We start from the raw sequence: 15,745 nt of genomic DNA, 5'->3' as shown, positions 1-15,745 counted from the left end.
CTGGAAGACAGCCGCATCTGGAGAAGGCACCTGGACCAGCTAAGGAAGCGCCAGGGTACCCCCGCCGGTGCTGGGTCGTGGGCACAGGTCAGTCCCCAGGTGCCACACCAAACTCTCATCGGAGACCATTCCAGAGGCTCTTCGCCACCATCACCCGAGCATAGGGAGCAGGCAGTAGACCGAGACTGCCCGATGGGTTCCCCACCTGAACCATCTGATGGAGCCACGACATCGCCGGCCAGAAGCACTTCACCGGTACCAGCTCAGACCGCCGAGCGAGTCCGCACTCCATCACCAACACTACCTGCTTCTTCGAACTCTGAGACACTTGGTAACTCGCCTGAGTTACGACGCTCGGGACGCCAGCACAGGCCACCCGCTTATTTAAATGACTATGCGTGTTCGCATCTGGGGGAAAGGGGTGCTATGTCCCTGGAACTTGCCAAAGTTCCCACCCAGGTCCGTTCAAGCTGCGGGGGCGTTTGCTGCCCCTCATTGGCTGACTTCCCTCGACAGCCGGCTATAAAAGCCATCTGCAGGGTTCGGTCAGCCGCTGTTCGTTGGAAGCCTGCTCTAGGCAGAGCTGACACGTCCAGTCCTTTATTTCTCAAATAAAGTCTTGTTGCATCCATGCCCTGGTCTAGCCTCTCATTGCTCAATCTACAACAGAGGTCATGTAACAGAACGTGATCCCAGTAACAGAACACACCTGCTCATGGGATTATGGGAAAATTATCCTACATGTTTTCTTTCACTCTAATTTCTTAATAATAAGCACAAGAATTATACAGTATTATTCTTTCTACAGAGTCTCTTAGGAAAGATAGAGTGATGTTATGCCAATCCTTTTCTCTGAGGTTCCAACCATGTAGAATAGGACTGTCAAACTCCCGGGCTGAATGCATCATCACCACCACCGTGATGACGTGAGTTTGACCCCCCTGATGTAGGATAATCAGGACAAAGGAAGTACGTATGGCAGGAACCCAGGGGAGGCTGTGTTCAGGAACACCAAGTCCATTGTTTGAAAGCAGCCCTGTAGTCTGTAGGCTCTCAAGGCCTGGATATTGGGTCCTCATTGGCCCTGTGCTTCAACTGCTGCTTTTGAAGGCAGATCAGTTGATAATAAAGTCATCTGTATTTATGATCTTGTGGACCAGGGAGCAACTTGGGGAGTCTAACTCAGGTGTCTGCAATCTTAAACACTCAAAGAGCCATTTGGACCTGTTTCCCACAGGAAAAAAAAAACACCGGGAGTCTCAAAGCCTGGGTGGGTGTGGCCAACTCGATGTCACTCCCACCCAGTCACATGATACCCCCCCAGCCACACCTACCCAGGTTTTGTGGCTCCCGGTGTTTTCTGTAGGAAATGGAACTCTCTCCTTCTCTCCCTCCCTCCCTCTCATTTCTGTTTTTTGTGTTTTACCTTCTCAGGCCAGGTGAGAAATGTCTGGGAGGGGAGGGTGAGGGGTGGGGCCAGCCAGTGGTGGGATCACCCAACAGGGAGCCACAGCAGAGGCTCCAGAGCCGTGGGTTGCTGACACCCTGGTCTAGCTAAAATCTAGTTGAGCTGGGAGGGGTGTGTGGCTTTCTTCTGCTGTCCAATTTGGCCCACCTGGAACTGTGCATCACCCAATATCACAGGGAAGATGCATAGTTATTGTCACTAGTAAGTCCTTAAAGGCTTTCAGAGTAGGCTTTAGGGAGTTACTGGAATTACTGCTCGGGTACTACCTTCTTTGATACCCACAATCATCCTTGACTTGAACTGCTGGATTCTGTTACCAAGCTGACAACAGGGTTTCCCATGGTTCTGATATCCTGAGATTTCAACTTTCTATCAGGTGGCCTTGAATCTGAGGCATCTCAGGAGCTCATAATCTCCATGGCAACCATGGGCTCATCCAAAGTCATTGATGGTCTGAGGAATACCAGTGATGGCACATTTGATCTGCTTTTAGTCTCAGGGCAATTGTGTCATGTTCTTGTAGTGGGAAACATTATCAAGCAATTGTTATGGTCAGATTAGCCAGGCAATGGATGGGGTTCCAGTTGCAGCGAACAGCTTTCCTGTAGATATGGGGGGGCCATTGGCTGAAGCCTATGCAACCTTTGCTTGTGTGCCAATTCTGGGGCTTACCTTAATTTAATGAAGAGCTCTGCGAGGTGATGCTCCAAGAAGGGATGTCAGCAACACAATAAGAGGAATATCCAGATTGAACAGGAATACGAGTCCATATTAAGGATTATCTTGTAGCAATAAAGGTGGCAATAGCCATCCAGCAGTCGTATCATTTCTCCTTTACCTTTATATCCTTGTGCTGTAGAGGCCCCCATAATGTGGTAGCCCATAGCGGTATGCAAATTCTACATGAAAATGCTGTACTCTCTGTGAAATAGTCGGTTAATATAATCATATGAAGCCAATGAAATATTAATTGTGTTGTTTGTCAACTACATATACGGGACTACACCCAGAGTATCTACACAAACGTGGATGGATTTGTCTCCAGTTTTCTGCCATATCGCCAAAAGGCCCCAAGCAAAATTGCATTGGGTAGAAGGTCCCATTTTATTTCTTGCAAGCAGGTTCAAGTGCGATTACACCCTGATTAATTGCTTGAGAAATTGTTGGGGATCCTGTTCATTCTCAAATACAAGCAGTGGCATTTAGTATTTGCTTCCATCATCATATTAAGTAGTTGTTGCAGGTCTATGGTAAGGCTTATACCGCATTGTTCTACCTTGAGCATTAATCTCTGAGTCTCTCCAATGAACACAAATACATAAACAATGCCCTGTTTGATCGGGCCTTTGGCCCATCTAGTCCAGCAGTCTGTTCTCACAGCAGTCAACCAATTACACAAGGAAGTTTACTTATATTCCAGCAGATGGTCTTCAACAACAGTCATACTGCCACGAAGGCTAATAGTGGAACCTCTCTGGAACCGCTCTTCCTGCAGTGACAAACTTAATTCAGTGGGTTTCTATCATCCAAGAAATAGCCCAAATCTCTATCTCTATTTTCTGTTGGTTGTAAAGGCAGGTATTTTGGCTTTCTGAGCATGGGGAATGGAACCCAAATTCACCAGATGCTGTTTTCTGCCATTTCGCCAAAATGCCCCAAGCAAAACTGCATTGGGTAGAAGCTGCCATTTTATTTCTTGCAAGCAGGTCTGAGGGAGATTACACCCTGATTAAGTGCTGTTTTAGGGCATTTGGGGAAAATGAAAACGAAAAGGACAAAAGCAGGAAGGGTCTAAGAAATGGATGGGCATTTTGCCTCTCGCTTTTCTTTGGAATCCCTAAAGTTCAATTTAAAATTAAACAGCTTTTTCTGGCAATAATTAGCAATTTGCCACCTGCCCAATCTCTCTCTGTCCTCCCCCTGCCCCACCCCCACAGTTGGCTATTCTAGACAATAAAAACAATTGCTTCATCCGGGTCATAGCTATTTGATTTCATTTTGAATGCCAGATTTTATTGCTGTTGTTTTATTTTAAAAGCACTGCCTATTAATTTATTGGAGTTAACCCAAATAAGTCAGTTTCAGTGATGGATCAAGAATCTGGTGAACGAAGCGATTGGCATAGACAAGACACGAACCTATTACAGTACGTGTTTTACTGATCAGGCCAACCTGAGTCAATATTGTTAGTTAACTAAGTTTCAGCATTTCAACCAAATATACATGAAGTATGAGCACTGCACCCCCTCAGTTTGAGTTTCCTGTCTCAGAAAAAAACGGACTTATATATCACAGCTTAACCTCTCATGTGTTCCTTCGGTCCTAATATATTTATTCCTAATTATTCACCAGAAATTTATATTGCTCACTTCGGTGGAGAAACCTCATTGGGTTTCTTATAAGGGTGAGAACCAATTGCCTGAGCTTTCTGGTCCAGATAGAACTATAGATGGGCACTAAAGCCAAAGCTGGACAAAGACTTACTTGGCCATGGCCTCCATAACCTCTTCAAACAGTAGGTAGCAATCCAGGAGAACATCTAATCAGGAACCTGATTCTCTAAGGAGAGTGCAACCCTTCACTAAAGTCACAACTGAAACCAGCTCCATCTTGACAAAGTTCAGTCTAAGCTTCCTCCCTTCCATCCAGTCCCTCACAAGCCTCCATATAGTGATTCAAGACTTCAACCGATGTCCATTTGATCTCCAGCCCCTTCATCCATTGTTCTTGACATTCTTGATCTTGGATCCAACCTTCTAGCTTGTCCTTTGTTCCTAATGTTTCCCTATCTACTGTTTTGTCCCAGAGCTTGTAGTTCCCAACCTCTGCCTTAACACAGATTGCTACCCAAATGCTAAATGCTACCCAATGCTACCTAAATGCTACCCTTGGGAAATATTTTTTATAAGATATCTTCCATTTGTGCAGCCCTGTCTCTATGGATACCAGAGATAACAAATGGGAACGCATCTTGCTCTTGACAACTTCTTTCCTTTGGCAAGGTATTCATTATTATCATCAGTACAGATGATTTCTCAAGTATCATAAAGTAGAACTTACTAATGAGACATCTACAAGCTGTAGCATGCACACAATCGCAGTTGTGAATCTATGTGAAGGAGCCAAAGCTGTTTCATTATATTAGCAGCAATTATAGTTTTGTGATGCAACCCACCAGGAATTAAGAAAATAAATGGCACGGAGATATATCCATCTTTTTTGAAAGCTTCGTCCCTCAGGGAATGCTTTGGACTGAAAAACAAAAGGCACTATAGGAAAAAAAAATGTAAGATATAGTCTACAAATATCTTAGTATTCTACTGAATGTACTTACCCTCCTCCAGAAAAACTGGGAAAGATATTGAAGATGGTAAACAAGGTAAAGCTAAAACTGTTTATGGAAATATTTTATTTGATCAACTCACAAATACATAGCAGAACGCAACACTTTTAAAAAACAAATCTTCATCTAGCAAGCCCATTTTTCAAAATCAGAAAAAGGGCAGAACTGATACAGAAACGATGATGGAGAATGGAAAGTTTTTGTCTTGAATTTTGCTTATCTCTGATGGAGAGCTCTTGAAATTGAAAAGTTTGCCTACTCATTTATAGATTTTAATTAATGTATTTGAAGACAGTACCTCAGTTGGAATTTGTTTATGATCTTTCCTTGACTCTCGCTTTTTTTTTTTGTTACAAAGCCAGTCAAAGGGTTTTGTATCTTTGATGGGATTTCAACTTTGGCCATTCTAGGTTCATACATGGTATTTAGTAATGGGGAGTCTATTGCTTCAGCCCAGCCATTCATGCTAGGAAGATGCAGATGGAATGGGAATGCGCAGAAGGCTATTGAAAGATTTGAGGTGAGCTTATTAGTACTCCGAAGGATTCTCTTGAGACTGAAGATCAAACTCACTAAGGATAAGCGAGATGATAAATCTGGGGTTGAGAAGGCTTTTGCTGACCACTTGGGAAGAAAGATGTAAGCCAAAAGGGAACGAACTAAAAAGAGAAATGCACGGGAGGACTTGTGGATTGTCAGAGGGTTGCTAGGGAAAGTGCTCTTGAAACAAGAATAGCATTTTCCTTGAAAAAAGAAAAAGAAAAAGAGGCTTATTCATTGAAGGGTTCTTAACAATTCCTCAATTCAATATTGTTTTATTCAGATCCAGTTTCATTTTTTTGATGCAACTGCGGTGGTTGCAAAACACAGCTCTATTGACTGAACTAAAACAACAACAACAAAAAGCTAAGGCCAGTATTAAATCAAGTTAGTAATTGAATGGGAGGCTACAGGGACATCTTGGTAGATTAGATTAGAAGAAGATAATGACAATGACAAATAATTCGTATTTGTAGAGATTAGATGTTCATAATTGTTACTTATTAGTTACTTGATTTCCAGGTAATTCCATGTAAAGCATTGGAGACACACTGAGGTATTACTAACCATACTGGTAGCTTCTTCAAACCAGTTCTGAATGTGAACTTGGCAACATAAAGTTATGTCCATACAGAGGGCACAAAATGGAATGGAAAGCACTCCCCGTGGTTTATGGAGTTGAGGGAGCTGAAGCACAAGAAGACATAACCATGTGCCCAAAGTGGGCCTCATCTCTTAATATCTAGATTACGAAACCAGCCTAGCTTCACACATAGAGACACACAGTCATCAAAATGTGCAGTTGTATGTAAATATATAGGTAATGCTGGTCAAACTGTGTTTCAATGAATCCCTACAGGAACACAAATTGTCCTAACTTCAATATAACATTAAACACAGCATATTTTCCCCAAATATGAATGCATATTTAAAAATTTCTGTGCAGCTTGATTCAACCAAGAGGACAGTGAGTATGGTAGGTACGGATGTGTGAATATCCCTCTTTCGGGGCTATTTTTTTAAAAACTGTGAAAGTTTTAATAACATCCCAAAAGGTGATTGACTCATTGTCTTCTGTTAGCCAGGTAGAGACAATTCAAAACGGCATCAAATCTTCTGACCCTTCTAACCTCTGAGGTTGTAGCTGTTCTGCCTATTTTTAAAAACCATGGGCTCCTCAAGGCGATAGTCTAAGCATTTGACAGTGAAGACAATTCGACCTTACTGTCAAGCTCTGGGGAAATCAGGAGATTCAGGCAGTTCAAATGAGTATAAGGATTTATTGCAAGCTTAAGCTGTGTACAAGAATCTGAACTATTAACAGTCAAGGGAAATCAGCAGGAGTTAAGAACAGAAAGGAATTCAAGGTGCGCTGGATTTAGATACCTATTTTTGTCAGAAATTTTGAATTAAGATAATTAAGTTATGAATTAAGATTAAAAAATACATAAGAAAATGGGAAGACAGTGAGGGGGAAAGAGGTAAAGAGATGTTTAGGAAGGGCTGGGAAAAAGAAAAAAAGTGTTGACTTAGATCTCTTGTGGAAGCACAGGGATTCATAACTGATGACAAGTTTGACCTCTCCCTCACGCTTTGCCTTACAAAGAGATGGAAGGATATTTTTAAAAATGCTTCCTACTACTCATTTTAGCTGTGAGAAATGTTATTAAGATGTGGAAGTTACACGGAACTGAAATCTCAACTTGAAAACTGTTCAGGTGTGCAAACAGAATCCAAGATTGCTGCAAACAATCTGTTCAAAAGTTTAGCTGACAACAGAGCAGTGGACCACCAACCCATAACACAGCATTATTTATACAACAATGATCTGAACAGGATAGCTTCAGAAGGAAAAAAATATTTGACTGCAACACAAAAGGCTCTACCTAAAATATGCAAAAGAAAATCTATTTTGCGGCAAAGTGCTCTGCAGTGAGAAATCAAGCACTGAATTGTTCAGCTACAATACACAAGATACATCTGGGGGGAAAAAAAGAGATGAACTGTCTGAAGAACAGAACACCTTGCCCCCACAGAGGTAGCTCTATTACGCTTCCATGCTATACACAGAAACATAGTACGATTGACTTGCGGGGCCGGTGTGACGTGCAATAAGTTCACATGGTGCAATAGGATTGTGTGTTTGTTGGTAGGATTTACTGGGTTAGGGATTTTCTGTCTTTCATTGAGAATTATATTGTGTTGCGGGGGAGGGGTGCACAAAGGGAGGCTCAGCCAATCTCATTGTACACATGTTGTACTCTGACAATAAAGGTTTGAAAATTGAACTTGTGCGAGAAGGGAAACATGGATTCAACTGAATATCAACATACTTTTTTGTTAAGTCTGGTTTACTTCACAAAATAACATTCAATGTCTAATGTTGCTTCACTTCCTACTTTTATGTGATATGTAATTCCCTCTCTGAAGGCAAACCTTTGCTCTCTACTTGTTACTGGACAGGAAATGCCATCCTCCTGAGTTGAGCAATGAATGTCTATGCAGAAGAAAGTGTTAGCACAACTTCTAAATTAGATATTTCTCAGATCCAGAGCTCATAACTGGGAGCCTCTGCCTTCCAAAGGAATGCTATGGGCTGCAAGTTCTCCAACCCAGCACATTCTCAAGTACACAATGCATCCAGACAGCAGTAAATATGCCTTCCTGCTTTAAGTACCTTGGTATGGTTTTAGGTTGCCAGATATAAATGGAGAACATGGTTGATATTTTTTTCTTAGTTCTGTAAACTAAGAAAGTATACAAAGTATACAAAATAAGTACATAACCTGTAAGAAATGGCCAATATGAAGAAAGGTAGAAGCATAAGAATATATCTATATGTAGACACATCAGACAATTGGCCAATCTCCTCTGTTTTCGGAGGTACTGAGAAAAAGAGATTGAAACAGTGATAAGCAAAGAAAGCAAGGAAGTGGTGAGAGAGCAAAGATCAAGGGATCATGATAAATTCCCTTGTCCTTTGCTAAATGTCTATGGAGATTCTCAGTCATCCAGGTCATGGTTGTCCCAAAGGTGCTTTTTCAAGAGGCAACTGGAGTTTTTATGAACGTCTTCAAAGAAAAACCAGAAAGTCCAACTGCTTCTTGAAAAAACACCTTTGGGACTCCTTTCTCCTTTGTTCTCCGAGTTGGCTCCAATCCATTCTTTCCATTGCTATTTGGCTACTCTGGATTGGACCCCTATTATTCAGCTGAGTTTGGGATTGCTTCCTATAGGCAATGTTCCAACCTTCCTGTCTCTATGATTGGAAGAGACGGTTGATGTATCTCCTGTCAACTTAGTGTTCCAATGTCCATGACTCCTGACTTTAGCCCTTCAGCCTCCTTATTGATGTTACTCAAGAATCTCATTTATTTATCACTCTTTCCTTCCCAAGCTATAGGATTCCTCAGCATATTCATGCTTATGAGGAACATAAAGAGATAAAAACTATTGTTTAGATAGTTTATTTGTTTCCTTTCCATATTAATAATGGTGGCAGCAACAGCCATGTTGCATGTTGCATGTCAATGTTCAACATTCAACAGAGAACACAAAGCTCATCAATCCAGGTCATATTCCAGCACAAGACAAGAGAAAGGATTACATATCATGCATAATTCACATACAAGTAACACGTAGGCCTAATGCAAATTTACTAAAAGATTCTGAGGGCAACTAGTCCTAACACTAGACAACAACGTTTCACAGGCAGGTGGGGAAAAAGCAGCTGAAAAGACAATGACCTCATATATGTGTCTAAATTATCCATGAAGCATTTATGTACATGAAAGAAAGATTTTGGAATGGGTTTCATGGCCTCCAGACTTAAACTTTATTGATAATCAAACATGGAGTCCCTGTAAGCTAACCTAAGAATATTTCTTGGCTAGACAAATTCTGCAAGAAAGAGTGGGGGAGAAATATTTCAAAGCAAGGATAGACCCTTAGCTGGTCAGAGGATATATTTGGAAGTTGAGAATTTCGCTCAGGGGCATCAAACTCGATTTCATTGAGGGCCACATCAGGGCTGTGGTCTCAGCCAGTCCTTGAGTATTGAAGATTTGTCCTGAAATGAATACAAACTCCAGCTCCTTTGTAGTACAATAGTGGTTTATTCAATAGCTCAATAAACAACAAATTCTCTTCTCTGACAAGAAAGGCTAAAAGCCAGGCAAGGTTAGAGTTGGGTTTGAGTTTGCTCCCTTTCCTTTTATTACCATTATCATGAGACACACCCCACCACACCCAGGTCTATACGCAGTTCTAATTCTGGCCATGCCTAACCCATGGTCCCTAAATGCTATTAACTCTAAAACATGTCTACATCTCTACCCTATTCCAACCCTGATCCCCACCTGGTGCCACCTTCACCATGTTTTAACTTAAGGCTTAATTACCATCTATATGTGCCCCCAACCCCCTTTAACAATATGCAGCACATCAATACGTGAAAAGAGCCATTTCCAGCAGCCCCGCAGTTGTTGCAGAATCCATCCTCCATCCTCGCAGTTGTTGCAGAATCCATCCTCAGCTCTGCTGAGTCATTCCAAAGCCATCGTCCAACACACAAGCAGAAATACAGATCTGGCAGCAGCAGAGATAAGGTGACATGGCCAGCTGACTTGCTGCGAGGCATATTCAGAGCTGACGGGCTCCGAGTGAACTCGGAGCATGACAGGTGGCCCCCTCTACCAGAGATCCGCCTGTAAAGCAATAAAAAGGGAATAATTATCACCATAGTGGTTCACGTCCCCCCTTAGGTTTCCCAGGGTACTGTTTACGGAAACTCCGTTGAAGACATGGTGCATTATCATCGATGTGGCCAACCCATGATGCCTCACCTAAAGGATATCCTTTCCATTTTATTAAATATTGTAGACTTCCTCTATATATCTGTGATTCAAGAATAGACTCTGTCTCATAATGATCTGCCTTCACTGGACCAAGTAACCTATCATTGGGATTATGTCTTCTGGGTTTAATGAGACTAATCTGGAATACTGGGTGGAGCTTTTTGAACCGTGGTGGTAAGTTCAACTGTAACGTAACAGGATTAATCACCCGACTTATTTGATCATGCACACTACTTCTCTGTTTCTCTCTCTCTTTCCCTCTCTCCAGAAATAGAGGGGGTCATTTAGAGAGCTCCTTTCACTTATCTGAAGTTCCTCCTCAATCTGAACTATAAACTAGAAAATATAAGAGGGACAAAGAGTTTCTTCCATCCATAAGTGATGAACCGGTGGCCTCTCTTTCCCTTGAATACATTAAGAGAAAGTTTGAAACTAATGCAATGAATTAAGCTTGGCCATTTGCTTAATCTGAAAAGTGAAGCAGAACTGCAGGAATTGGAGAATAAATTAAAATAGAATCCTTAGAAGACCAGATTGGGGATGTTAAGAGGCCAACACAGCATATCAACTACTTTACAATGCACAGTTCACAAAGAGCAGCCAACTATTTCCTTAGGTCTACCAGCACAAGTTTTAGGTTTACTTCCATGTTTTCATTTACCCTTAGTTTTTGCAATGTAAAGGTTTTTCGGATTAACATTTTCTTAAGCATTTGTACAGTCTGCCATTGCTATTGCAAAACATGGTTCCTGTTTTAGTTTCAGCAAAACTCTGGAGCTGATATTTGCTTTTGATCATGGCCTTCCCTTTCTGATTTAATCTTGATGATCATTTATTCAAACCTATAAGAAGAACACCAATAACTGCAATCCTCATGGGTGCCACAATGTATAGAGGATATAATGTTTTCAAAGCATATCAGAATTTGTCAATATCAGAAACTTGAAAAATCTTGCAACTACATGTTTGTTTTTTAAATTCCCACTTATCCTTGCAATTGGTCATGTCTTTGTGACAAGCATAGGAATCCAACAAATTAAATTTGATTATGAATAAATTACATTGATTACTCAATTGTTTGATACAAAGGAGAAGCTTTTTCAAAAAATAAAATGGGACATAGCATCTATTCTATTCTATTCTACTCTACTCTACTCTACTCTACTCTACTCTACTCTACTCTACTCTACTCTACTCTACTCTAGACTAGTCAAGTCTAGTCTAGTCTAGTCTAGTCTAGTCTAGTCCATTCCATTCCGTTCCATTCTATTCATTTTTATTAAAATTAATGAATGTGAATTTAATTCAGAAAAGGGAATTTCAGAGAAATACTGTACAGAAGTATAGCCTTGTTCTAGCTCCAGTGTAAAGAAAACATTCAGACATTTGAAGGAATCAAGGAAAAACAAGCTAACATATCAATCCAGAAACAATCAAATTTAATTAATAGTCAATCAGAAACAATAGTTTTCCCCTTGCAGGTGCACTTTTCAAAGCGAGAAGCACCCAGCTCCATTTGCTTATATATATATTTTTGGTGTTTTTTGAGCTTTTTCCTTAAACTGGTTAAAAGCTAGATGAGAAATGTCCTAATCTGGAGACATTCCAGCTGGAGATCACAAAATTCTATGGCAAATAGAAAATGTTATGGCAAATTGTGGATTAATGAAACAATATGCAGTTTAGACTTATTTCATGAGATGCAAGCTTGTTGTCTGTGAGAAACAGAAGAGTGAAGAGGAAAAATTTATTCTGGCAGAAGTGATGAAATCAATCTCTCCAGAAGTTTTTTCCCCCCATTTCTCTTCTGGTGCTTTTTTTAGTTCCTTTCCAGTTTTTAGGCTTAATATAGACAACCAAGAATTCACTTGATTATTCAGTAACACTCATTCTGAGGAAAGCCTTTAGCATGCATTTCTCACCTTTTGGTCCAGCTAAGAATAAACCACTTGCTTTCTCCTAAGAAAAGCAGAGCAGAAGGATTTCTGTAGGCTAAGATGGCTGGTGATAGCATTATTGAAACAGCTTTTTCCAGAGGTTTGGGGAGAATAGTTGGGTTGTGGGTAGAAAATTAAGGTGGAGAAACACTTTTCATAGAAGAACACTTTTCAGGAACTTCAAGGCGGGTTTTGACACAGCATTACACATAATATTGAATCAAATGACCTAGGGATAAAATAGCCTTTTTAGATGTTCTCTTTGAATTATCCATATAAGTCCATCATATAATACAACATTCTTCTGAATATCAAAATACTGGAGGCAAATTGTATGGAATGACTTCACGTCACTGGCTTTCAGAGATATCTGCTTGGCTGCCATAGGAAATAGGTAAAGGTAAAGGTTCCCCTTGCACATACGTGCTAGTCATTTCTGGCTCCAGGGGGCGGTGCTCATCTCCGTTACAAAGCCGAAGAGCCAGCACTGTCTGAAGACGTCTCCGTGGTCATGTGGCTGGCATAACTAAACACTGACAGCACACAGAACGCTGTTACCTTCCCACCAAAGTGGTCCCTATTTTCTACTTGCATTTTTACATGCTTTCGAACTGCTGGGTTGGCAGAAGCTGGGACAAGTAACAGGAGCTCACTCCATTATGCGGCGCTAGGGATTCGAACCGCTGAACCGCTGACCTTTCTGATTGACAAACTCAGTGTCTTAGCCACTGAGCCACTGCATCCCTTACAGGAAATAAAGTAAGCTGAACAAAATTGATCTAAGAATCACTAGAAAAACCACTGCACAGTCTTTAAGAATGGAAATGGATGGTATCGTTTGCAGCTGTTTTCCTTTTAGTAACTAACAAAAGGTACAAGCGGCTCTAATTGTATCTTGGAACTTTCCTCTCTTTGTTGCTTTATGGCAGGTGTTTGGCTGTTAAATAGCTTACTAATAAAAGGGATAAAAGGGATGAGTATGTTGAATTATCAAAAGGAAAAGGATTCCCCCCTCCTGTATTCTGGAGTTTGCCTCAGTTCTGAATCTTCTCAGCTTTAATGGAAGACTCTCAAACTCTATGAAAGGAGACACATCAAAAGAATCTGCACCTGATGTGGATTTTTCTGATGGTTTACCCATAGAGGGAAGTGAAACAATCCATCCACATTTGTTGGATGGAGTGGTCTTCTGAATCCTCTTTTGGATTTGTGCTCTCTTTACTTCTTTGAAAGCTGGTTAATGTTGTTTTCTCTACTTCAATAAGGAAGTAGTACAATAGCTAAATCTGGTAAAAAACAACAACCCATTATTAATTAACCCTAAACAAAAAAGAATCTTAGCTCTGACATGTTTGGTGGCCTTGAGGCATTCATTCACAATTGTTTGAACTTTGTCTGCTTCTGTAGGCCTTATTCATCCATGCTGTCATGGCAATATTAGGTCTAAAGAACTTCACATTTGTTGCATTGTGCTCAAAGGTCAAGCTATGCCAATCTCTGACATGCCGCCTTGAGGTTATGCAGAGACACATCATCGTTTCCTCTTGTGACATTTATTTATTCATCCATTTGTTTGATAGATTTATTATCCACCACAATCCCAAGAATCAATATTAAGATTATGTCATCTGTATAACATTGAGTGCCTGAACAACCTTGGAGCATTTGATCTCTGGCTATCTGCCAAAACGTTCAGGCTGATGTTACTCCAAAAACAAGACTGATATAACAATATAACTCTTCAGATGGATGGATGGATGATGGAAACACCTTGGAATTATCCTTCATTTCCATCTATAAATAAGCTTCTAGTAGGTCTGTTTTAATTAAATGCTGTCCTCCATCAAGGGTAGCAAAATGTCTTCAATTCTAGGCATGCTATAATACTCAATCCGGCAATAGTATATAGAGGATTGATGGCAACCTTACAGGCACCCCAGTTCCATTCCATTCAGCCACAGGAATTATGGGGTAGCAGACGGCTTTCAATCAATTTTTCTCCTTCATCTGACCCAGTTCAGTTTCTATTTTTTTTTTATTTCTGGCATCTGGAATTGTATGCTTTTTGTGAAACTTGGGTGTGGTGTTTTTCTATAACATCATTGTCAGGGGTGCGCTTCAATAATTTTAGCAAAGGGTTCTCTGCTTGGTTGCTGGGTGGGTGTGGCCAAGGTGGGTGTGGCCTAGTCGGTCTCCTGCACCAAAGCAGGGGGGCATTTTTGCCTTCTCTGGGCTTTGGAGGCTTTTCTTGAACCTCCAGGAAGGCAAAATGGCCTCCCTAGGCTCCAGAACTCTTTGGAAGCCAGAAACAGCCCGTTTCCGACCTTCTTGAACTTCTGGGAGGCCCATTTTTCTCCCTCCCCAAGCCTCTGTGAGGGCCCTGCCTTTACTTGCATCCAAAAGGACCGAGTGGGGACTCCTGGGAAGGGCGGGGTGGAGTGGGAGGGGCCAGCCAGGAGTGGGATTTGGAGGTTCTCTGAACTGCGCAGAATCTTAGCTAGGGGCTCTCCTGAACCCCTGAGAACCCCCAGCAGCCCACCCCAAAGGTTATTATACCTTTGATTGTGTCTAAATGTGGCAAGACTACACCACCAACAAAATCCACTACCTTTTCCATCTTCCTCATAGTTGTTCCTGTGATTGGAAATGTAGCTGATGAGGAAACTCCATTCAGATGTGGCAGCCAGGACCCCTGCAAGCTAGTTCTCCTGTTTCTACAAGAAGGACCAGGGGAGACATGATAGCGGTCTTCCAATAGTTGAGGGGCTGCCCAAAGAGAGGAAGGGGTCAAGCTATTTTCCAAAGCACCCGTAGGCCAGACAAGGAACAATGGATGGTGTTAAGTTTGAGCATTGAGAGGCTGAACCAGAGCATGAGTGCAACAATACTTTATTATAACAATAAAGGGCTGACCGTGCTTGCCACGCCTGGAACTGGCTCGCAGCGATCAGCAACTGGTTGGATCCCGCAGCCTGCTTTTATAGCTGGGTGCTGGAGAGAATCAACCAATGAGGAAAGGGGGAAGAACGCCCACACAAAGTGAGTGGACCTGAGTGAGAACTCCTAGAGTCCTCAGGACATAACACCCCTTCCCCCCAGATGCAAACATGCATAGTCCTTGAGGTAGATGGGGGGTTTGTGTTGGCGCCCGGAACGGCGCAGCTCGGGAACATTGTCTGTCCGTTCAGAATCAGTCTGTGACGGTTGAGCCGGCAGCGAGTCGCCAACGCGCTCTCCAGATTGGGCATCCTCGGGACTCACAGGGCTGGATACTGGGGGCGAGTTCCCGTGGGTTGGATCAGGTTGGTCAACTCTCGGGGCGCTGTTGTCCAAGTTCGGGCTGACCGGAACGGCTGTTGGTGCGGCCTGGACGTTGGGAGCGATGAGGCTGAGAGGCGGCTGAGGCGGTTCCCCTTCGTCTGGTGACCCTGGATTTCTGCTGGCAAGGGTGCTGTGGCGCCTCCGCAGTTGGTCTATGTGCCTCCTCCAGACGCGACCATCCTCCAGCCTGACCCTATACGATCTCGGCCCGGTGATGGCGATGACCTCGCCTGGCATCCATAGTGGGTCCCCAGCGAAATTTCTCGCGAATACAGGCTCC

The sequence above is a fragment of the Pseudonaja textilis genome, chromosome 1, assembly GCF_049901715.1.
Source record: "Pseudonaja textilis isolate UNSWEBS1 chromosome 1, rPseTex1.2, whole genome shotgun sequence".
NCBI classification, from domain to species: Eukaryota; Metazoa; Chordata; class Lepidosauria; order Squamata; family Elapidae; genus Pseudonaja; species Pseudonaja textilis.
The sequence above is the reverse complement of the archived record's forward strand: the minus strand, read 5'-3'. Positions refer to the sequence as shown.